The 22990-nt window shown below is 43.7% G+C and overlaps 1 protein-coding gene across 1 annotated transcript in view; it reads right to left on the bottom strand.

Annotated features, from left to right (window-relative positions):
• LOC122190293 (cat eye syndrome critical region protein 2) overlaps positions 1–22990 on the bottom strand; it is a 91731-nt gene that overhangs the window by 43890 nt on the left and 24851 nt on the right. Inside the window, exon 2 of the mRNA XM_042890167.1 lies at positions 1265–1359. The gene's annotated coding sequence lies outside the window, so the exon portion shown is untranslated. The remainder of the gene's footprint in view (positions 1–1264; positions 1360–22990) is intronic.

Raw genomic sequence — 22990 nt, 5'->3', positions numbered from 1 at the left:
AAGGTGAACAGATTGAAGGCATGCAAAACACTTGAACTACACACTGGAACTACACTTCCAGTGTTTCCAGCACGAACAAATAAACTTGGTATGTTTATAAGCAGGATTGCACATTGCTCTGTGACTACTTTGATGAAGGAGGTGTATGTTATTGCAGTCACTTTACGATCAAGCTTCTCACCACATCAATTTCTTTCAGAGACACTACACACAGTACAGTTGCCTTGTTCAGGTCCCAAAATCCACATGGGCCTATTGGCAACACAGCAGTGCAAGAAAACATACTTTTGGGGCATATATACACATACACACACACATAAACATAATCAGTTGATTGAAAATGGTGTACAAGCACCTGTGGTTATGCCTATGTATTTGCCTAAGTACCTCTTCTAAGCAACAGCAGCTGTTGCCAAGTTGTCTTTTTCTCCTCAGTTATGCTTTCTTATTAACATGATTCATGGTAGAAGAACAAATAAAGAGCACTGTTATCACTGGGAGCACATTCCATTGTGGGAGCAGTGATCATCCAAAGAATGGATGAAATGGATGAAATGAGACAGCAGTCTCTTTTCAGAATGCTACTTTACGTGGATACTAACGAAGTGTACTCTTGATGTTTCAACATCCAGAGACATGTGAAAGCACTTTCCAGCATTCTGCAACTGAACTGCTTCCAATGCTCCTCTTATTTCCAAGAAAATTACAGTTTTCTCTGTAAAGCAGTGGGGTCTTCCATGCAAGTGAAATGGCTTGTGGAACAGCAAGTTTTATTCTAAGCAATGCATAGAAAACATTGAAAACATGGAATCACAGAATCATTAAGGTTGGAAAAGACCGCTAAAATCATCTAGTCCAACCATCAACCAATCACCACCATACCCACTAAACCACATCCCTCAAATGTGTGATGATTTAAACATTTACTGTGGTATTACTAAACTGACCAAATAAGAGTTTGGAACACAAAAGCAGACATTCTCTGTATGTGTTAGCACCACAGCAGAACATTAAACAGATTTGCACGGGATCTGAATATTTTTTTCTCCCAAAGAAGTTTGCTTAACAATGGGCCCATCAAATCAATAACCTGCAGCTCGGCCCTTGAAGAACTGGAATTCCCTTCCACTTAGTGAAGAATCTAGCCTGATTGCTAGTGACTGCTGATCACTGCTATGTCATCACTGCAAAGCTGTGAAACATCCCTGTGACTGTTAATTAGCTCCCATGCAAAGCACTTAAGCCACGGAGCGAGGTTACTCACGTGATGTCTCTGCGCTGATAGCAACCTTGAAGAAGGCAGGCGATCAGGTCGCTGATAAACTCCACATCATCCCTGTGAAGAGCAGCTTCCAGTTCCTAATGAGTTAAAAAAAAAAAAAGAGAAAAAAAATCCAGCCATCAAACTAATTCCTCAAAATATACTGTTAGCTTATCAGGACCAAGAAGAGCCAAGCAGCCTAAAGTACGTGCACAGGAGGAAGGCATACACTGGGTAAGCCAAACGTGCCTATCATTAAGAACACTGCTACTACCACTTCTTCACTTCAAGAGTTTACATGAGGACCTTGAAAGGGTTTTACTGAATGACACTCTTCAGCTTTCCTCTGGAAACAGAAAAATATGGTTCAGTCAGGTTAAGATGCTATGGTCTAATAAGAAATTAGAGGAATTTTAGACAGGAAGGCAGAAAAGGCTGAAAGCTAGCAAGAAAATGCCTCAAAGAAAATAATCAAAATGCCTGTTTTTAATTTATTTCTCTTCACTTTTTTTCAAGAAGGTAGAAAGAAGGAATGGAGGGATGTCCAACCTCACGACCCCACCCTCAACCCTCAACCCCTGACAGAGCAGTGGAGAGTATTACAGCTTATTTCTGCACAGTAGAGGTTGCATAAAGGTGTGCTGCATAAACTCACTGATAAAAAAGATAAAATTCTGTAATGTAGATATTTGGTATTTTCACAGAATCATAGAATCATTAAGGTTGGAAATACCTTTAGGAACATCTAGTCCAACCGATCACCTGGTCTCTTATTATGTGCAAAACGTGTGCTTTTCACCAAGAGATTTCAAGCTTTACTTTCAAAATGTCACTGAGTTAGCTATAGTTGTGTTCATTTTCCAGAAAATTACTCACAGTATGAAAAATCCAATTACTACTAGAGTGATCATCAGCAGTTAACTTAGCAACAGGATTCGATATTGAAAAATAACGGAGCCATAAGAAGCTATTCTTTTTGAGTTTCAGAGTAAATAATGGATTGCATACAAACTCCTACTTGAATGCTACTCCACAGACACAAACGGCTAAGCTAATGGCCATAGAATAAAGGTTAATGACCAGAGAATAAAGGATAAACACTTTGGCACTTACCCAATAAAGAAGAAAAATGCTTTTTTATTAGACCTCAGTAATGACAGTAATAAAATTATTGATAATAGATTGCAGATTAAATGCTGTTTATAGATTTTTTTTTAGTGGAAATGTATTAATAGCATATTTTCATTATGAACACTACTCTTATTTACCTTTGGCAGAGTACCCAGAGTGCTTCATAAGCAGAAGCCTGACACCTGCCCTGTGAAGAATGTATTAAACACATCTATTACAGGAAATCTTGAGGCAGAGAAAGAACAAGGGGCAGCCTAAGCCTAACACAGCATCCCTGCTGCGAGATAGAAAATGTCCCAGGAATCTCAGTTCTGGCCTCAAGATGACTATTCTGCCTAATGAGAAGTTGATGCAAAAAGTACAGTTACTGCTTGCCATCACTCAGATGGAGTGATGTTATTGCTATATAAACAGCAATCATGCTATGTAAATAATAATCACCAAGTGAATTCTCTTGGTAATCAGCTAGTATTTTGGAGGCATTGACTTATTTTGTTTGTGAAGGACTTTGGCAGTCATCTGCCCTCTAACAAAACACACTTGAGAGGAGAAGAATAACTTAGAAAAAAAAAAAAAAAAAAAGAAAGAAAAAAAAAAGGTATGCAATGTGCTAAGACACCTCCAGAAATGTTCAGGTAGGTTATCACAGGGAGCTTGTAAAAAATGAAATGTGAGGAGTCAGAGGAAAGGGTAAAACAGTAAGCCTCCAATTGAGGATATCCCTCCCCCTTTCCCTCACCCATAGTACACTTGTGCACTAAAGCCGTCAGTCACCAGCCTGCCTTTGCTGGGATGTGACAGCCTTTTGTAGGAAGGGATATTTAAATTGCTTCCCGTGAGCCCTTTCAGCCTGCTGTTTGACTAGCACTCATTAAACAGCAGCCACAATCCCCTCAGATAGTCCTGTATTGCAAGCGATTGTTCTCCAGGCCCAGCAGTGACCTTTACATTTTGGGAGCCTGCGGGTCGCTCGGGGAGATAAGGGACATTCCTGAGATGCAGGGTGAGGATGGGCACACAGGGTGGAGAAGCCTCCCCTGCTTTCCCCTTGGTCACTTCTGCAGTAGTTATTTGTCTGGGGTGGCCATTCATCCAGGAAAAAGATAAGGACATGCTGTCCTGTAAAGCCTTGGAGAAAGATACTGATACTGTCTATCAAGCTCTGGTCTACTTCTCTTGGGTTGCTGCGTTTGATAGGGCAGGAGTAGCAAGATGTACTTTCCCAGTGGAAGGTCAGAGAATCATAGAAGCACAGAATGGCTTGGGCTGGAAGGGACTTTAAAGCCCATCCAGTTCCAAACTCCTGCCATGGGCAGGACTGCAACCCAGCAGCTCAGGCTGCCCAGAGCCCCATCCCCATCCAGCCTGACCCTGAACACTCCAGGGATGGGGCATCCACAGCTTCTCTGAGCAGCTGTGCCAGGGCCTCACTGCCTCCTGAATAAGGAATTTGTTCCTAACATCTAACCTAAATCTCCCCGCTTCTGGTCCTATCACTATTAGGCCATGTAAAATGTTCTCTCTCATGTTTGTAAGCTCCCTCATGTACTCTAAGGCCACAGCAAGGTCTCCCTGGAGCTTTCTGAGCCCCATTCAGTTCAGCACCATTTTGTACCTAGGTGCAATGCTTTCTGCCCCAGAACATCTGAGTGCAGGACTTTCCCCACATGCACAAGCTGCTGTGGGAACACCAGGGAGCGTGACATGTAGATCTCAACATTTCTGGATCACAGAATTGGGATCCTCTTGGGTTTGCACCTACTGCTTCAGCCCAGGTTGTGGAGGAGGACGAATTAACCTTGTTTTCCCAGCCCTCCCCTCCACCAGCAGCCCACAAAGTCCACAGAATGGTGAATGAAGCAGGGTAAGGGACTCCCAGGAGAAAGAGGCCACCGAGCCTCAGTCCTCATGGCAGGGCCTGCCCCTGGGCGCCCATCCCTGTGCTCCAGACGGGCTCTGGGCTTCCTCCCTGCCACCATCCCTCCCCCCTGCGCCTGCAACCCTTTTGTTTTTCCCTTTTCTCTTTGAGCACTGAGCTGTGAGCGCAGAAATCTGAACCTTGCCAAAATGCTTTGGGGACAGAACAGAAAGGAAACAGAAGAGGCAGCAAATCAGCAGAGGAAGGGGGGGACACATCTCCTCCTCCTCGGGTAGCTGGAGAGAGCAAGAGACAGGAGAAAAGCAGGATTCTCCCCCTCTCCAGCTGGCGTCACACCTCATTAGGGAAAAGCCTGTTTAACGTCTTTCCCTCCCCCAGCCCTGACTAAATCCCCTCTGAGTCATGCAGTGGCTGTTGGGAAAAAGCGGCCGCAGGAGCAAGGGTGACCACCTCGCCTGCAAGGAGCGCTGGCCCACAGCGGGGTGAGCCGGGCTGGGCAAGAGGCCATGAACCCATTCCTCTGCTCCCTGGGAAAGGAGCGGGCAGGGGTGGGCTGTGGCTCCTGACATGCTGGGAGGTGGCCTCACTAGGCCCCTGGCCCCTGGCCGTTTCAGAAGACGGCTCCAGTTTTAGAAGATGGGCTCCAAAACTGCAGGGAGGCCCAGCATGTGTTGCAGCATGGAGATGTAGGACCACGCAGACTTCAGCTCTGCACTGGAGCTGAATCATCTGTGGCTGAATTTGATGGGACGTAACCAGTTCAAGCTTGGCTAAGCCTTGTCCAAGTTAGTCACCAGTTTAAAAACCCAATCCCTTCAGATCTATTTCTAGACTGCTGCTGTTATCAGCTTTCTACTGCATTGCTCCCAAGTGACTCAACAGGCTTTTGCTGAGGGGTTTAGGAGATCACCGAAAGCCACCCGTGGGCCGTGCTGAGCCAGCCCTAACTCATGCACAGAAACTGCAACACTACTGCTAAATGGAGCCAGGACTTTTTCTTCACCTCACTGGTACTTGCCAAGAAGTGCAGCAAATGCATCCTCCTTCCAGTGCAAAGCACATCCAGTCCATCCAACCAAAGCAACAAGAGGTCAGCACAACAAAAACCAAGATGCAGTCCCAGACCAAAGGGAACAAGCCTGTTGGGTCTGTCAACACGCTTGGCCCCTGAGATGTACTCAGCTCCCTTCAGATATCATCTTCCTCAGCAACCAGAGCACTTTCTTCAGCCCATTGTCATGCTCTCCCCACATATGATTGCTGCCATTGTATAGAAGTAAAGGCTGAAAACATGAACTCTACTGAGGTTGCCAGTTTGAAGTGGCAAACAGTGTTGCACTCTGCCCCTATAGTGCATGCAGAGGTGGATTTAGATGGTTGCAGTAAAGCCATAGAAAGCAGCTACAGTTCCTGGTCCTGATGGAGTCTCCCAGCCACATTATCTTAATTTCAGTGGCTGACTGGAGGCACCAACCGTTATCCAAATATTTGAGAGGAGATTACATTCCCAGCTTCACACACCGCATATCTCACAACTCCCCAGCCCTAACAGACAGCTTGGCAACAATAGAGCTGATATTTATTTCTGCAGTGCTAGGACCACCACTGCTACAGCCTCGTGTTCTCTTCCCAGCTGCCCCAGTCCTGGAGGCAATGGTGTAGGCTGCATGCCTGGCTCTGTGTAGTGCTCCAGGACTTTATGGTTCCCTATGTGAACAGGGCCCCTGCCTTTTCCAGTCTGTATTTGCATCATGGGAAGAACTGGCAGCTCTCCTCAAAGAAACATCATCATCTTCACCTTGGCTTCTGGGGACCATAAGCTGAGCTGGGATTCTATGGTAGCTTCAGGGGTACAACGTGAAGGAGTTCAGTGACACTCACTGCTGCAGCAACCTCTGCACAGCATCTGAGATGTCATGGTGAAAAGCACACACCTTTTGGAGGAGAAAATATGCACACTTAGAAAGGGACTGTCATCTCAGGAAGGGGAAAAAGCCGGAGCAGCAAAGGGCTTCCCTTTTCTTCTTTCTTCAGGTTAGTCCTTAATGTCTGTCGGTACCTTCTGATACCTCTAGTCCTTCCCTCAGCTTTCTGTAAGAAGTGTTTGAAAGCTATTTCAAGCCTGTTGTAAATAGGGACGTAATGTTATGCCAGGACCAAGCAGTGTGTGTGAGATGACAGCTTTATACTAGGGAGATGGTTGTAAGCAGAAACCCATGGAGAATTTATCGTATTGCCTCCATGTTACAACCCTTTGCAAAGACCAAAATTCCATGGTGCTAACAGTGCAGGTAGCAAAAGTCTTCCTCTCTCCTAGCAGCCCCTTTTGGCTATGGATGGGACCACACAAACACTGAATTCCTTTCACTCTGGCCCATGTAGGTTTCAAAATAAAAATGCTCTGCAGTGCTGATGAATGTCATGGTACAACTTTCTATGCTTGGTTTATAAACAAACCCTGCTTTTTTGTCATTCTATAGCCTCTCTACCTGAATGCTTAAAAGTCAGGACAAGCACCAGGCTGCTGGTGAACCGAGACCACTGTGCTGTCACCTGCCCTGCAGCCAGAACAGTGGTGTCTTCCTGTACTCCCATCCATGTTAACCTGCTGCCTCTGATCTCCCCTTTGGGACAGGGACCCTCCCCTGTTTACACAGCACGCTGCAGCTTGCTCTGCAACTGGGATTTTTCACTGCTGTGCAGTACAAACAAACGTGAGCAGCTCACACTGGGTGGCTAAACTGCATTGAAAAGAGATTTCAGAATGATCAGCCCTTCTCCCTCATGACCCATGGCAGCCTACTGGTGATAATAACACTTTCCTCTCCTTCTAGATCATCTTGCCTGCAGGGTAACCAATTTGGGACAAGAACTACATTTGTTACAAATTTTATGCGTTGTCAGCATTTAGATGTAAAACTGCTGTTCACTCAGTTTCTTCCCCGACAAAGTACCCTTTCAGATGGACAGGACACATCTGAAGTTCTGATGTAACAAGTGATTCATTTCTGCTTAGTAGTTAGACGTTAGTATTTTATGCCTCCAGAGTAGCTTTCATGCCAGAGCATCAAAGCATTGTTAAAACATTTAATGAAGCTTTACAGCACCTGTGAAGGAAGGGGAGGAACACACCCACATACGGAGCAATTTTACAGATGGAGAAAATATCACAAAGCCCAGCGTCCTTACCAAGGGCATACTTCACTCTGTGGCGAAGCTAAGAGAGAACCATAAGGCTTGACACTTGATGCCACTGCCATCACCTTTCTTTCTGAGCAGTTTTATTAGCAGACAAAGCATTTGGAGATTGAGCTATTTCCCTCCAAAGGATCATTTCTCCCTTTCAAAATAATCCCCTTTTCCTTCAGAGCAGATAATCTACATCATTTACCATAAGCCAGTTATGCTGGCTGAGGGGCAGGCATCACACTGGGCACTGAGCTGACTTTACATGGTAGAGAGACAGAAATTTCAGCCTCAGCTGAACTGGTCACCAGCCTATGGATTGCTGACCTCTTGCAAACCTCATGGAAGACTTCCAAGAAGCCCATGAAAGGCAATTAGGGAACGCAGGCTCAACACTGGTGTGCTTACATTTCCAATCAGGGGTCCATGCCTTCTATGGAAACAGTACTGGGATCATGCCCTCCAAAAAAAACCTAACCAAAACAATAAAACCCACCAAAACAAATGAACACTGCAATAAAATAGATGACCACTATTGCCCAAGCCACAAGTTCAACTCCTCTAGCTGAAAATAACCTCCAAAGACAACAGTATGAGAGGAAACAAAGTCCACTTGAATTGCATCCTGTTTTCCTCTCCATAGGAAAGATACCATTTATTACTGCCTAGGAAGAGTCTCTCCTGGAAGCTGCACAGGTATGATTCGGATTGCTAACTTACTAGTAGACTTTACTATTTTAGGCTTAGAAGTCCCCCTGAGGGTGTTTTAGACACCTTCAACCCTTCTTTCTTCACAAAAACTGGGTTTGATGTTCCCATTTATTAAGTACTACCAGAGGCTGAAGCCAAGCAATTTTAGCAACTGTTTGACACCGTGCCTTGGCTGAGAACAATCATGTGGGTAGGCACAGCACCAGCACAGCTACCTGCTCTTGATGTTGTTTCTGGAAACAACATCACTGGGCTCATGAGACACCTCCCCGGATGATTCTGCTGTACGATAAATAAGGAACAGCTGATCCTGCGATGTCACCGCCTCCGAGGGTAAGAGGCTTCCTGGGCACCTAGTGGGAGTTCTGCTAAGCTTTTAAGCCCATTGGCAACGTAGTGAACAGTCTGTAGCTCCAAAGCCAAGAGGCTCGAAGTAATAATCCGATTTCAAAGCTCCTCCTCCACTCCAGCCAAAGGCAGCAAGGGAGGATGAGATCAGACTGTAGATGCTCCTCATTTTAGGTCTGGCCATTGCGCTCATCTGCTCAGCATGAGCACCGGGAAGAGAAAGGATGAATGCCAAAATCTGGAATGGATTGCTTGGCGAAAGTTTCTGCAGAGATCTCAAGACTTACTGAGAAAATAACTTTTTAAAGGGAATTTTCAACACTCTTGATACCTCCACAATGACATACCTACTGCCAGCCTCCACTTTTTTAGCCCACACATCATCCACAGCTCCTTGGGAATTTCCTCTCTGCCACGACACACTGCTGATGCAGCATGGCATCCAAGCTATGCAGCTGTTTCCCACTCGAGCCATCAAAGCTTTCCTGTACCAGGGAACAGCGGTGCTCTGGCTTTTCACATGGCTCCCCTCACCCACCAGGGTGCTACGAGCTGCCCTCAGATAAGCACCTTGTGAAAAACCTCTCTTCTCCTGTGCTGAAACAAACAAAAAGCGCAGATTGTCCTCTGAGAATTCAGGTGATTCCCTGACATCCCTTTTGCCCCCCCTAATGAAAACAACAGCCTGGCTTTTGAATGAGGAAAAGGTCTCTGCTCAACCTTGCCTGAAAAAGCAGGATGAAACGGTGAAATGCATTAAGATAAAAAAGGCCGTAAAGCCTTGCTTTTCTCTTTCATCTGATCTCCCCAGCCAGCCATTCTTCTGACTCCCCTTCAGCTGCTGAGTGCAGTCCACAGAGTACCCAGTGCAAACAAACCCTGGCTTGTGGCTCAGCGGGGAGATTGGCCTTAAAGTGCTATCGGCGCGAAAAAATTCTTCCTCCTCGTTTTGGGTCAAACAAAAGAACAGCTGGAGAGAGCCTGGTAGCTATGCACAGGTACTTCATGGATTTCTACAACTGCACATAGCAGAAAGATGAATTTTGTGGTGGTGGTACACTGAAATCCAAGTTCCAGCCTTTTGCTGTTAATTTAGCAAAGAAAAACTTTCAGAGACACAATTTGCTACTGATATCCATTCAAATGATGCGGCCAGTTAGCCCTGCAGATACACAAACTGCCTGTTTGCAAGAGGCTCAGGCCTAAGAATACGTTTTAAAAATGCACGTGTATTCTATTGCTTATCAGCTTGTGGAAATATAACTAATAGTCCTCTTTGCACTGATACCTGTCTTAGCAGTATTCTGCATACTCAAAAGCATCCTCTTGCTTGCCTGAGGGAGTCTGTGAGTTTGTTCCAAGCTTGCACAGTCCAGATGAGCTTTAATACAAAAATTAATGGCTTTAAGCAAGTTTTAAATTACTGTAAGAAACAGATGCTACTGTCTGAATGTGAGCTGCAAATCCTAGGAGACAGACTTGTCACCAGAAGAGGTGTCCCAAATCTGTTAAATATTGCAACATGCTCCTTACACAACTCCTCCATCTTTTTAACGCGTGTTACTGCAGAATTTACACGACGAGTTACCTCTTTCAATCCTCCAACTCTACCTCCAGCCCTGTCCAACATCTGTATTCCATCAGGTATTTGGAACAGCACCCCTGTGCTTTTAGAGCCCTGACTGAGCTCCACGCATCCCTCCCCCAGCAACTGCTCCCCAACCCACATCCAGCACGCGCTCCCAGCCACCCGCTCAGCTCCCACAGAAATCCTGCAGCATTCCTGCTCAATGCACAGACCTGCCTTGCTCCACTGAGCCCTCATCTTCCAGAGGATGCTGGTGGAAAACCCAATGGGGACCCAGAAGTGTTGCCTAGTGACCAAGGTGGCTGCTGGGAGCAGCTGAGACAAGAGGCAAGGACCCACAGGAATTCACATCCCACTCTCTGCAGCCAGAGGAATGGTAGAAGGGAGAAAGGTCTGTGAACAACAAACAATGTGAAAAGCTGAGCATCACAGGGTTTTTAAGTGGTTGAGCAAAGTTGAAAGCCTTGAGAGCTGCTCCTTGTGACATACTCTGAGTAACTGAACACTAATACAGACGGGAGCAACACTCCTTGGCCAGAAGTGGCAGTGAACTACCAGGTCTGGAAGGAGCCCAGCTCACGTTTGTGTTTGCTAAGGGAAACGAAACAGAGCCCTTCATGCCTTCAGGAGACGGACGCTCAGTGTTTTACTCCACATCTGGCACCAGTGCTCTATAAAAGAGGTGATGGAGTGTTTGTAGCTCTCTGTCTTTCCAATGCGCAGAATGGTGAATTGTCTTCAGCATACATGCCATACAGGAATTCTCCAGCTTAACTTAATGCTGCCTTTACAGCCAATAAACTCCCAGGCTGCTACAAACAGCTGGCAACTGTTATGCAATAATAGTCATTAGGCAGAAACAGCAAATTATTGCTCATAGTAATAATTATGTTCATAAATGTTAATGCTAACTACACTCTTAAACAGATATTATAAGCAGTGTCAAAATTTGAGAGAAGGCCAGTAAACTATTGTCCAGATGCACAAGAACCTTAGGTCTAATACTGTAACACTTATTCCACAGACTATTTCACAGAACCTTTCCTTTCTCCTGAATTCTTTATGCTTTGGATGGATGAAATGGGGGATCTGCCCAAAGCGGGGGAAAATGCTGGTGACAGATAATTACATAACCAGCTTGTACAAGTGTTATTAGTGGAGCACGGGAGCAGGAAAGCCATGGCCTTTATTTTCACTTCATGAATGCAGCAATGAGAGCAACACTTCTGTTTGTCAATCTCTCCTCCCTCCAAGCCAACCAGTTAGATAATCATTGCCCAGCCCCGTAAAGCACTTGCAAACTTTGAGTAAAGCAACGCTGAGATTGATGCACTGCTACTTCTCTAGTGCTCAGACACTGCATTCAGTGGAGATAACAGAATAAAACTGGAACATTTTTCCTCTCTGCAGCATGTCCAGATAAGGTAGCTCCAGCACTTGGGGATAAACTCTGAAGTTCAACGTTTTAGTTTGAAAGGACACTTCCAGCCACTGGCTACTGGAATTCAGATCTTTGGATGTCAATTCAGTGATAAAATGCATGAATAAGAGCTTTGCCAGAAAGTATCTCTTTCTCTCTTTTAAGGAATGAATGGAAACATCAGCCATTCTGTGTATTAATTAACCATAGCAAAAAATCACACGTGGACCTTGTTCTCGGCTCTCTGCAACTGGATGTCTCTGGAAACCTTTCCTCAGGAGAACAGTTTTTTCCTCCTTTCCCAGAAACGACAGACAGGCAAATCCAAGCAGGAGAAAAATTAAACTGGTGGCAACAGACCTTGAAGGTCTGACAGTGACCTGCAGCACTAAGGTCTTCGAAACTGCTTTCATTTGCCAGAACATAAATTAGATTCTTCACTAGGTATGGCACCAGGGTTAATGGGAGCTTTATAAAGCCTTCTTTGAACATACAGATTATCCTTTTCAAAAAAGACTAATCTTGTGGTTTAAAGTACAGTAGTGGGAGCCAGGAAACCTATTCCCAGTTTTGTCAGGCTGGGTAACTTCAGGCAACCCACCTGACAATTTTCTGCTGTTTTTCAATACGCACAAAATAGAGACGAATACCTAAGGCTTAATATTTGTAAGACAACAAGAATCAGCTTGGCTGTTCACAGACCTCTCAAAGCAGGAGAGCAAGCATGATCTTTTCTATGCTGGCTTGTTCCGAACAGCAAATCCCACAGACAACAGCATTGGGCAGCTCATACGTTCAAGAACCCCAATCACAACATTACAGTAAAAATATAACTTCTGTTCAATGTTTCTATCCAAAGGAGGCATTCAAAAGGACCAAAACTGAGCAAATTCTTCATACTCTTCATACGGTGCTTTCAATATATTCATATTGTTTAAACTTTCAAATAAAACAAGGGTTTCTAAGTCATACGTTAACCAGCTGTACATAAGCACTGTGCCTTTGTGACACTACCTTGTTTGTTTGAAATCGCACTGTATGCTGCATGGAGCTGGGATTAATTAAAATATGACAGAACGCCTAGTGAACACCTGAGCATAAAGTAATCCCATCATTTCCAAACCTCCTTAAAAGAGGGAGCACGGAGCCTTAGCTGGGCTACGCAAGACAACATCTCAAAGACGTGCATCTTTCAGAACGGACAACAGCTGTGTTCTGCATCAACATTTTGATCAATGCGTTCCTAAGCTGCTTCTGGCCAAAAGACCTACCTGCCCATGGCCATAGGTGACTGCGACCTGGTCACCCTTGGAGAACTGAATCCTGCTGTATTGAAAGGTGAATCCAATCACACTGTTGGAATTCACATCTCTTGTGAATCAGCCTCACTAATAAGAGTTCAGCAATATGAGTGCCAACAGCTGCTCCCAACTAGCTCCTTCCTAGCGTACAGAAACTTCAGGAAGCCTTTTTAATACAATAACCTCCATGCCACTTCTACCCAATCCAAAAAGAAGAAAAATAACAACAACAGCATCATATCCTATGCTGCAAACTACAAAACTTGCTCACTGCAAGTGAGTTACACAGAAGAAAGTTATCAAACCACAGCAACGCAACATCCTTTTGCTTTCCCCTGAAATGAGTTCTGGAAATAAAAATCCATCCATGTGTTTATGGCAGGCAGCCTTAATCAGTGCAGAAGCATATCCACAGCTGGCAGTCAAGGATCAGCATTCAGAACTATTTCCTATTCCCATACTGACTTCTAGCTGGGGTGCAAAGTTAGGAATTTGCCAGCCCTTTCTCCCCACGATCCGAGGAACTGAAATCCCGAAAAAGTCACACTAACTTTGGTACAAATTAAGGTATCATAGTTATCTTTCAAATGAAAAGCAATTTACTTCCCCCCCCCACCCCCAAAAGCAGTTGCAGAAGAGCAACAGCATTCTGATCCATTGCTATTCATTCTTTCCAACACGCATGCAACCTCCTGGCCCCTGTGTGCTTATTGGCTATATAGAAGGTAAAGCAGTGAGGAACACTGAAGGATTAATTCTCACAATAGCAGCAAGCAGGAGTCCCAATTCCTGGGGAGGGGTTGGGAGGGGGAGAAGGATGAGCGTAGTGACTGTATCACCAGCCTTCGGACTTCCTTGCTATGATTTCATATAATGCCTACAGCTATCGTAAAAAGGAGATAACCAAAGAAAGTGTGCCCCAATGTCTCAAATGGAATTTAAATTTTGTTAAACCTTCAAAGATCATAGGAGTGGATTATATGTTAAATAAATGCTAGGTATGGCACAGTCTGGAAGGGAACAGCTAAGGCACAAGCAGTCTGTAAACTGTTTTGCTAGGAGTCACGTAGTAGCTGAACAGATTTATGATTTTGATGTTTCTGTGTTAGTTAAAATTGGTTTTTGTGTTAGTTAAAATTGATTAGCACAAAATCTTAGAGAAACAGAGAGATGAAGCTTTTGTCCATTCCCTCTGCCCTGTTCATACTTCCTTTGCCTGGCAGCAGGGGTTTCCAATTGTTTCTGTCCCTTTTTTAACATCAGAATGGCTCTGCACCCCGTTTACTAGAGAAGCAGATCACATTGCCAATATCATCATAAACACTAGATTCAATAGCTAATAATGTAAATTCAACATCACTTATTCAAGTACAGCCTATGCAAGGATCTTACTGAGATGTGGTTATATGGAAATTTTTGAAGTGTTTCTTTTCCAGCCATAAAGATCATCTGGGACACAGAAAAGCTGACGAAGAAGGGTCAGTTTGGTTAACTTTATCATCAATCTCCAAATAAGCCTAGCAACATGCACACAAGAAGACTCTGTATGTCTTTATGGTATTCAAGCTCACATCAGCCACGTGGACTTCTCACAGCAGAGCTAAGTGAATTGCCCTGGATCACACAGGAAGCCAAATGCAGAACAGTATAACTGTGTCTAACAACTCACTGACCAGGCTTCTGCAGACTGCTGCATGAACACGCTTGTAGCTCAGTGTCATCCAGCTTCATGCTCAGCCAACATCTGTTCCAATGGATTGACATGGTACACATTAGAGGAAGACATTCGAGCTATAAAGTCCACATGGGAGCAGCTAAGCACAAGACCCAGTTTTTTGAATATGCACAGTCCATAGCAACTCTCTGTTGTTGAAACAGCAAGGGATGCCAACTGTTAGGGAACAGAGGGCATCAAGGTAATTTCATGACTTGTAACGGGGATATGGCAACTTCATGCTGCATTTCCTTTGTTGCATTTAAAGCACATAGCAATCCAGGACTTGTGAAGGAGGGCACGTGATGGCAGATTCCTCCATTAGACTCCTCTTGTGCCACTCCTCCAGGACAACCCTGGACTAACTTCTGTGCTGACAAATGTATGCAGCAAGCCCGATGCACTTGGTGCATCTCCAGCCCTACGTGTGTGTTCACCATTTGTTGAGGCTACATACAGTCAGATGCGTCTGGAAGGCAAACACGTACATCTGCACATCAGTGGTGATGTGGGTCCAACACAGACAAGAAACATCAGGCTTATTAGGCATAAGCTACACAGATCATCCAAGTGATTTCTCTCCAAAAACTCCCAGACAGGAACACAGGAGGCCCCAGCCTCCCCTGGACTGCTGCTTAAAACCTGTAAAATTGCTTTCCTTGGGATGCTACCCACCAGTGTGATCAGATTAAGCTTTATTAATGCATGATACTTCGACAGTACAAACTGGAGCTAAACATGAAATTATCTGCACTGGTGTAAAATTATACCTTAATGCACACAGAAACCAGATTAAAAAACAGATGGTGAAGAGAAAAGGAGAAGAAAGAAGAGTGGATTGGATATACATATGTGGATTTTCGTTCTGCGAGCTTGGCTGAATCTTAGAGGCACTTTTTATTTCCAGCATAATAGAAAGTTCCCTGACAGTGCTGGTACACTAGATAAGGGGAAAAAAGAGCAGATGCTTTTGAAGAGCTTCACAGCGTGAATCTTTGGCAGGAATTTAGAGATCCAGGTGGGTAGGAGCACTGGAGGAAGGAAACTCTTTCAGACACAGTGGAAGCATAAAAAGAGAGAAACCAGAGGAAAAAGGAAATTCTGGTGAAGGAAGAGCGAGTCCAGACCACAGGCAAAAGTGCATGAGAAGGCTCAGCAGAGATACAGCTTGGGCAACAGTGTGTGTAACTTTGAAAGAAGAGGTAGTATAGTAGCTGTTGAAAACAATCAAATAATAGAGAGCATGCCTAGGAAAGGCAAGTAAAACATCACTGTACCTCTGTATAAAGGAAGTGTATCATATACCTTGAATAACACGTGCATTTCTTGTCCCCACATCTGGGGGGGGAAAAAAATAAAAGAACTGGAAAACCTAGAGCAGGGCAATAACAGTGATGAAAACATAAAAGCTTCTGCAGGAAAAACATTATGTGAAACAATGAAAGACTTTAAAACCAGAAATGGCATAGCAAATGAATGCCTGTAGGCCCTTCAGAAAAGTTATGGACAGACATCAGACAAAATTATCAGGTGAAAAAAGAAGATGGACGCATCTTCGCGTACGCAATGAATCATCTGTCCATTTCTTTGCCATGGAACATTGCAGATACTAAAATTGTACACGTGTTCACAGAAGAAACAAGAAAATTATCAGGGGAAAAAAAATAATCTATCATGGACTGTTAAATACAAAAGGCAGTTACTGAGCTGCAAACATGAGCCAGAGGCTGAGAGCACAGTCTAGGGAAGCATCATTGCTCGACTGCCCTATTCTGACACTCTTCCCTGGGTATCCGCCGTACAATAGGAGACAGGATGCTGGGCTAGACAGACCTTTGATCTAACCCTGCACATCCATTCTTGTGTACAAGGGCAGAAAAGCGTTTGTATTCCATACAGAATCAGGCTGGGTATGGCAAAGTTCAAACAGGAAAAAATGTGACTTAAATGACAATTGCAGAAAACATTGGTTGCCTGGAGTTGAACGTCACAGAGGAGGAAAAACATGGAGGTCCTAAAGACTCCTGCTGCAGCATTAAAACTGAGGGTAGGGATGAAATTTTTCACAGTGTGTATATGAACATTATGTGTATGAACACAGAGAACTTCATTCCAGATGTAGAAGGGAATGGATGTCTGATTTTATGTGACTTGTGATGCAAGAAAGGAGAGGGAAAAGAGAGGATTGAAGAATGGTATTGCAGGAGATTCCCAACATGTAGGAACTCCACTCTTCTCCAACGCCTTGAGCTACAAGGAGAGATGAGAGAAAGATGAAAAATGCAGTTTGACATGCTTGTTCAATGTCAGGAGACAAATTTCAGATGAGGCAGTGAGACGATCATGTATTTAAGGTGCTGGACATGCTCAGGGAGATTAGACTTCATTTCCCCCTGTGCCACAGACCTTCTTCACAATGTTGGGCATTTCACTCCTTAATGCATAGGAAAGCTGTAAGGCTCCTTTAAACATCTGAGATGCACCATATTGTCTGAAGGATAATAGCTGGGATAGCAAACACCAAGCACAGTCATTGCCAGGACCACATCTCACCAGCTACTGGGAGCACATGCAGCACAGGGTGCAGCCACAGCATGGAGCGGAGGGGAGAGGAAACAATGCCATCTCAGGACCCAGGGAAATTAAAGCTGATAAGGTGCAAGGGGAAGAGATATTGAGGACAGTCAAAACATAAGGCAGCATTCAAGGAGCTGAAAAGTTTGTAATGCCTCTAAAAAATGCTGCAATTGGTAGGAAAGAGCCAGCACGACGCCACAAGAGTGGGAGATGAATAGGATGACTGGGTACAAGGTGACTGTAATAGCAGAGTCTACGCTCAAGATGCACTAGGGTATTTAGCAACAAAGAAACAATACTTTGCTTTAACAGTTTCAAGGCTTTCTAATGATTTTCCCTCCCTTAAAACTAGAACGGAAACTTTATGTGAGTTGAAGCATATCACTAGAGGAGAGACAAACAGGCTCTGATTTGTGATCCAAGAACCAGTGAAAAAGCTACAAAAAACAGCAATACAGGCCGCTATTACCTGCTGAAGTACTGCACTCAAACACCTGAGATAGAGTAACATCTTTAAAACTAGACCTATCTGCAGCTAAATTTGAAATGCTTCTCACTGGTAAGAACCAAAGCTTTCCCTGACTATTCCCAACCATTCAAAATTATGTTTAAAAACACCCAAAATATTTGCCAAGAGGCGTTAAAAGACTCACAGACTGAGCAGGCAGAAAACAGAAAAGCGGAGTCCAGAAGATATCTTCCCAGTAGGATCAGCTAAGCCTTGACAAACGCGGATCCCATCTGTGAGTCGCATGGAATACACACTTCATTTCTGCCTATTCCCTGTCGTAGATGAAGTTTCACATGGAACCTGATGGCAGCACTGCCAGGCTGGTGTGACCTTCCTCTGCCTGTCTCCCCATGACTTGATGCTGCTGACACACAGGCTTGGCCAGTTTTTCACTTCTAAAACCAAGCAGCTGGTTGTGTTTTCTCCTCTGTGCTCCTTTACAGCCTTTCTATAGTCATTTCACAGCCACCTGCGGCAACCCAACTCAACACACAGGAGAACACTAAGCTGCAAAGTGAAAGCTTACTTGTCCTCTACCAATTTCTGAATAATATCCTTCTAAGATGATTCTGTGCTGGCTTCCTACAGCCCTGTAGCCAAGCAGGTCTGTTGACTAACTGCAGTAAATCAGTCTTAGGTGCTAAGCACTGTAAGGAACACCTGGCTCATTAATAATTTAATACTTATGAGGCCCCATCTGGAGCACTGCATTCATTTCTGCTGCCCCTAACATATGGACACAGACCTGTTGGAGTAGGTCCAGAGGAGGCCATGAGGATGCTCAGAGGGCTGAAGCACCTCCCCTATGAAGACAGGCTGAGAAAGCTGGGCCTGGAGAAGAGGTCCAGCTCCAGGGAGATATTACAGCAACCTTCCAGTGCCTGAAGGGGGCATACAGGAAAGATGGGGAGGGTCTCTTTACCAGGGCATGCAGTGATAGGACAAGGGGCAATAGTTCAAAGCTAAAAGTGGGGAGGTTCAGATCAGATGCCCAGAGAAGCTCTGGTGCCCCATCCCTGGAGACATTCAAGGCCAGGCTGGATGGGGTCCTGGGCAGCCTGAGCTGCTGGGTGGCAGCCCTGCCCATGGCAGGGGGTTGCAGTTGGGTGGGCTTTTAAGTCCCTTCTAACCCAAGGCATTCTGTGATTCTATGAATACTAAGCCCTAAACCACTCCACCAAACAAATTTCAAGAGATTTAGTGAAATTTTCATTCAGTGGCATTTCCATACAGGTAACAAACCGAAAATTCATTCCACAAACAGCAAGAAATGGTTATAATTTTGTCACAAACAAATGAACCCAAGTAAATGCATATTAAAGCCCTATATTACTTTAAAACATTAAAATCATATTTAAATGAAGACGTATTTTTTGTTTAAATTAAAAAAAGAAAAATACACAATTTTAACAAACCTGCTTAAGCTTCCCAGAAATTTGAAGAAGAGAGGGGGTTACCAAGTTGCTCAGAGTACCTTTATGAAGAATATCCAGAGTGAGAACCTTCAGAGAAAGATGGCACTCGCTCAGCCCACCAGTTCAGTATGAGGGAAGTGTGCTGCTGAGAGCCCCACTGTGCTGCCTGCAGCCAGCAGCTCCAAAGCACGAGCTGTAAAAGCACAGAGCAGGCTGCCTCTGTTGCCTGGAGTCACATAAAATTAATTTAAATTGGAAACAAACTGGCCCAGGTAGGACTTGCCTGACTTTCAAATAATGTAAGAGTGAAGCCACACATTACATATTTTGCTGGCAGCTTGATCGTTAAAATTAAATAGGAGGTGGCAAAGCTGCAGGGCAGGCAATGCTATATATTCATGAGTGAAAAGCAACAGTGGGCTTGGGTATTATGGTCACTTATAAACCCTATTTTAGTACCTGGTAAAATGGCTCAACAGGGTAGTTATGACAGTTATATTAATGCAGTACAGGAGGCACAGATTAGCATGGTACTTACATAAGAAAAATGGGCACCTCCATATTTTCTATAAGGAGAACTGAGACTCGTAGGTATAATTAATTTGAATTTTCAAAAAGCCTTTGGTAATATTAATCACCACAGCCTATTAAGGAAACTAGTCATGGGGTGAGAGGTAAACATCTGTCAATAGATTAAAGCTAATTTAGGAAAAACGAACAGCATGAATAAATGGCCAGTTTTCAAGAGGGTTAATGGGGGAAGTCCCAGGGGCGGATACTATGATCAACATTTAATATATTAAATGATCTGGAAAGGGGCACACGCAACGTGAAATGGGAAAAAAATTGTTGACAATACTGCTCCGTGTTGGTTAAAAGCGGAGAAGGATCTCCCCAAGTTAGAACAAACAAATTTCAGTATATCCAAGTACAACGTTACGTAAATTGGCAAGAGGAGTTGGAGCTAATTGTAGACGTGGATGGGTTCTACATTAATTGCAACCATTCGGACAAAGATCTAAGTGCCCTCGTGGACAGCACAGCAAAAACATCTGCTTAGTATCCAGCCATTGTCAAGACCACAAACCAGATGTGTAGCTCTGTATTAGAGAGAAATAAGGAATAATATGGAAAACGCAATTTCAGTCTCCAACATTACATTCAACCCATTTGTCTTTGTATAAATATGAAATATAAGAATTCCAGAAGGAACTGACAAAAATTAGAGCTCCAGAAAGATGCCGGTCTGATTTATTTACAAAACACAAACATTACAAAACACAGGCTTGTTGAACTCCAGTTAATGTAAATTTGGATGGCCTACAATCCCATTTAAAAAGTTTGTTGAATAAGAATTTTAATGATTTTCAAATTTCTGGGCTATGTTCAAGGCTGATAAGTAAGAGGTGAAGCGATCCAAGCACATGATACATAAAGCAGGAAAAGAAAGCCATCTGGATGCACTTATTCTCCCTTCCCACCCTCCTTTTCTCCCAATAAGACAGGGGCAAGCAGTTGTCCAACTAAATAAGAGACAATAGATTTAGAAGTGATGAAAGAAAATGCTGCGTCACCCATACAGACAGAACTAACCCATACAGTTATTCTCTGCAAGGTATTTGTTGAAGCAATAATCTCAATAAGATTAAAAACCACAAAACATCAACAATGTCAGCAATCGGAGTAAAGAGAATTCTGCCATTTTCCCACTTGCCTTCGCAGGATTTTATCTTTCTTCCAACATATCTAATATTAGGCATTGCTCAGGACAGGAAACGAGAACAAGCTGGGCCAGTGGCCCCATCCAGAACCTGCTTAGAAGGTTCAGTGCCAGGAGGCAGACAAACCCTGGACATGAAAGTACCTCAAAATGAAAGAGGAAGGAAATGGAGAAGACGTGGTTTTAACTTCATTGTGTGAGTTGCATTCAAGGAAAAGATGGTTTAAGTCACCACAAGACTAGCTGAAAAAATGCTGAGAAACAGACACAAAGTACTGTAAAACCTTCAGCCTGCTTTTGAAAGTGGTAGGAGGTGATAGCAACTCTGTTGTTGCTGTCACCAATGTTTCCATCCAAATCAAACAGGAGGCTTTTTTTTTTTTTTTTTTTTTTTTTTTGCCTATGTCATGCCTACACCTGCACATTCATTCAGCTCAGAATGAGTAGTAGAAGAGTTGCTGTTGAACTACATCACATACAGACACAACTTGTAGTGGACACTGTCGCAATGCTGAAGGGGTGAAGGGCTGATAGGGCAGGAGGGAGGGCTGCATGTCTGCCCTGCAGGTCACATAATGTGGCCCACATCAATGCAGTGGGCAAAGAGCAAGAGGGGTGTAAGATTAACCCCCTGACAGCCATTCAGCTATGAAAGGCACAGTATTTGAGGAGATGCTGATCTTTTTCCAGTATTGGTGAGGGAAAATATCTCCATCAAAAACTGATCAGAGAGCAGTCAGCTAAACCTACATCCTTCATACCCTGGAGCAATGACTCATATAGCCAGATCACAGTGCATTTGCTGTCCACTTCCTTCTCACATCTTCCAGTAAATCCAAAATCACTTGTTTAGTACTTAGTCCAATTCTGCCAAAATAATGCACACCTGAAGCGTGCCCACTCTTCTACTTTGTCAAACAATCCCAGTGGCTGCTGATTTGTACCTGCCACTGATCCGTAATATTAACCACCCCCTGCTTCCAAATTCACTCTATTATTCACAAAATTCAGAGAGACAGAAGGCACACAAGATTCAGGACTGTTCACATCTCTCTCCCTTATGCATTTGTTCAGTAGAAATGTCTCACAAGTTTCCTGTATCTACTTCGGAGCACCTCCTCATGTTCAGAACCAATTCTCTCCTCCTTCAGCTCAGCCTATTATTCCTATCACCCGGTTTCCTTGGCTCCCTTGGTGCATCCTTTAGATACAGGTGAGCATTGAATATACTGAGGCTTTTCAATCCCCTCTACAATAGGATCATTCTTCCATTGTTATTACCGTTAATACTCTATGACTTCCACTGAGCTTTTAAATCTCCTTCTTAATAAGGTATTCAGTAACAGGCACATCACAGGTGTGGTCACAGAAAAGGGCAGGGGTTTCTGCCAGTATTAATTCATTTTATGGTACAACATTCCTTTATACACAGCCAGTAGCTTTCCTTTGTACTAACACACATTTAAGAAGAAAACATCATGTAACATCACGCTGTTACAACCTTCCTGGAACTGCTTGTCTGCTTTACTGCCCTAAAAAATTCAAAACAAAGTGTCAGGCCTACAAAAAAAAGAAAAAAGAAAAAAGAAAAGAAACATTATCTATTAGATTCACAAGATTTCTATTTATTTATTTAAACTATAACAAGCACTGGATTCATCTGAGTAACCTGACCTAACTGTAGATGTCCCTGTTCATTGGGTCCCTTCCAGCTCAAACGATTCTACAATTTATATTTTCAAACATCATCATCAGGAATTGAAACATCAAGTAAAATAGTAAGTGCTGAAAGGTTTTGGCCAAAAGTAGCAAGATGTGGCACATTTGTTCTGACACACTGAGTGTCCCCACCAGCCAGCTCTGGTTTTGGTTATTTATATCCAAATACGAGAACACAGACTTTTCAACTTTAATTTCTTTATCTAACTTTTAATCTCTCTGAGCTCTTGCACTTTTAAGCAGCACACGTGCAGTATTTTAAGCACCCGTGAATTTAATTAATACACTGCCTGTTTCCTTCTCTGAATCGTTAGTGAAATTAAGATAAATTAATTCTCATTCTGTGGAACCCTGAGCTATATTCTCTCACAGTGCAGCCTGGTTTACAATTACAGGTTTGCTCAGGTTAGGAAGGGAGGATTTGAGGTTTTTTGGTTATTACTATTTCAGTTCTCTACATAAATTAGGCAACATTATTGAGAAAATCAAATGCTTTCTAGCAACAACAA

This window comes from Lagopus leucura, unplaced genomic scaffold, assembly GCF_019238085.1.
Source record: "Lagopus leucura isolate 7727_CA_CO unplaced genomic scaffold, USGS_WTPT01 Super-Scaffold_100159, whole genome shotgun sequence".
Lineage (NCBI taxonomy): Eukaryota > Metazoa > Chordata > Aves > Galliformes > Phasianidae > Lagopus > Lagopus leucura.
Note: the sequence above shows the minus strand (reverse complement) of the source record. Positions and strands in the feature narration are given on the sequence as shown.